Consider the following 2,500-nt stretch of genomic DNA (forward strand, 5'->3'; position numbering starts at 1 on the left):
GGAACCTATGCACTACAATCGAATCGGGATAACGTCGGAAACGACCGCGTACCAATGCTAAATATAACCATCGGACATCGGCCTCACCCACTGTCGCTCCCGAGTAAAAGAGTTTAGCAAGTATCAGTTTCATATAAACAACGATTCCAAAATGGATCTTTGGACATCGACCTTTTTCACAATCACTCAAGTAAAAAAGTATATCTAATATCGCTTTTTCGCTCGATCAAAGATCTTGGGATCGTCACGGATATCGGCCGTAAATGATAATATGAGAGAATGCGTGCGGTGCGTATGTCAATCATCACAAGTAAGCTCACTATCACAAGTACCTCAGCAGATTTACGCCAACGATATATCACATCACGATACCCAATAGTGGGTATGTAACATATATCAATAACTTAAGTACCAACGGTAGAACGCCTTGATAATGTATCATAGTACAAATACCACGACAAGGATATCCAATCCTATCCTAATCGGGACAACAAGCACATTCGCTGTCTACAATTACACATGGCATCAGCGGGCACCATTAAACAATCAAACACATATAACGAGGTGGCTAGTCCCCCGGCGCACATCGGGGCTGACCCTAAGGCAATATCCATCCCAACTCAAATCGAAGGTTCACGTACTTCTCCGGCATCATAATCTAAATATGTGATTCGCTATACTAAGTCTCACCAAAGGTAAATCATAACCTACAGATACAACCGAATCGCAACACCAACGGGTCACTTTCTTTCGCCTTGCTCTCGCTTTCCGAAGCTCGAGAACCAAAGTAGTCTAAGCATAATCGAATTCTAAATTAGAAATTATGAATAATAATACTAATATTGCTATGATATCAATTAGGTCCAATATAACCCTAGAAATTAGGGAAACGAGCCCACAAGGCGAACCGAAAAATTCACGGGTAAAATACCAAATTGAATCCTAGGTAATTATAACCCAATCATTTATTGTTGATTTAGCTCAAGAACTATCCCCAAATCTGATTTCTGGCAAAATCCCCAAATTGGATATGAACCCTAATTCCGCAAATCTGAAATTCAACATTAAAAGTGGAATATATGTGTCACGACCCAAACCGATGAGCCGTAACGAGTACCCGACCACTGCTAGCCAAGCACTCCTATGCTTGCATTTACTTCTCACTGACTATCCTGGGCCCATACAATCTGTGAATCGAGCTATCTTGTCTCCGAACAATCAACACAAGAGACATCGTATCGAGAACTCACAGCCAACACATAAACATAAGCATAAATACTGAGAGTAACAACGCAAACTGATTTGGCCGCTGTACATATATATACTGTACAACAAACAAGCACCGACGAGGCTGCATAACATCACGGCTATACATCACTATCTACAGACCTCTATGGAAAAAAACAGACTGTAGAAAGGACAGGACAAGGCCCTGCCATACCCATATATGTACATAACAGGATAGCATACCAAAAAAGCGGTCTCGGATCAATGGAGCGTCGATTGCGCGGCGGGGAGGTCCTACTGATGTGGATCGTCCGACTGGCTACCTAATCCTGCGGGCATCAACGCAGCATCCACAAGAAGGAATGTCAGTATGAGTAATGTACTGAGTATGTAGGGCATGAATAGTAATGTAATAAGACATATGGAACATAACATGAGGTAGGGGAGTTAGGATGCCTCTTAGGGCGGATACCATGCATGCTTAGCTTTCTTTGAAAAAAATATTTCTTATACATGTATACATAAAATAGAACATATGATAGTGTCGAGGAACGTCGGCCCGATCCATTTAACCATATATCCCATGTCCCGGCATCTCGCGTCCGAGATGATATCATACATATTATACCAACTGATCAGGTGGCCATGCGTCTATAGCGCCTCGCCCTTTTTCCGTATCCCCCATATACATATATAATATAAGCAGCATGCATGATAGCCCAAAGGAAGCTATAACTCTATCGGAGTGACGTAAGGTCGGTAACCTCCGATTATATTATAGAATAATCATCATCGCTCTATCTCACCTTGAAGGAACAATTGGTATAAGGTGAGACCAACAACAATGAATGAAATTGAGAAAGTCAAGAAAATAGCTCAATAATCTCATAAAAGCATCGATCTTATAACTTGAGACTTTTAACTATAAAAGCATCATCACCATAATCATTGTAGAAAATATTCTCATTTTTAACATCATCATTATCATCGTAAAAACATGTTCATCGCTGTTATCATAAGAGCTCACAGAATCATATATCTTTGGTTTGGAAAATACGGGCATTTTGGAAAACATTTATGGGTTATCGGGAAAGGAACCATTCCTTGGAGTCATAAGCTTCTAACTTTTGGAAACAACGAGTTTATGGAAACATTTATAAAATCGTACCATCGGAATCATGCCTTTGAAAGAAAGGGACGAGCCTTAACATACCTGTTCAGCCTCCAACTACCTACGCTTATCCGTCCAATCCCCCAAGTCTACATATAAGAC

Source organism: Lycium ferocissimum, chromosome 2 (genome assembly GCF_029784015.1).
Source record: "Lycium ferocissimum isolate CSIRO_LF1 chromosome 2, AGI_CSIRO_Lferr_CH_V1, whole genome shotgun sequence".
Lineage (NCBI taxonomy): Eukaryota > Viridiplantae > Streptophyta > Magnoliopsida > Solanales > Solanaceae > Lycium > Lycium ferocissimum.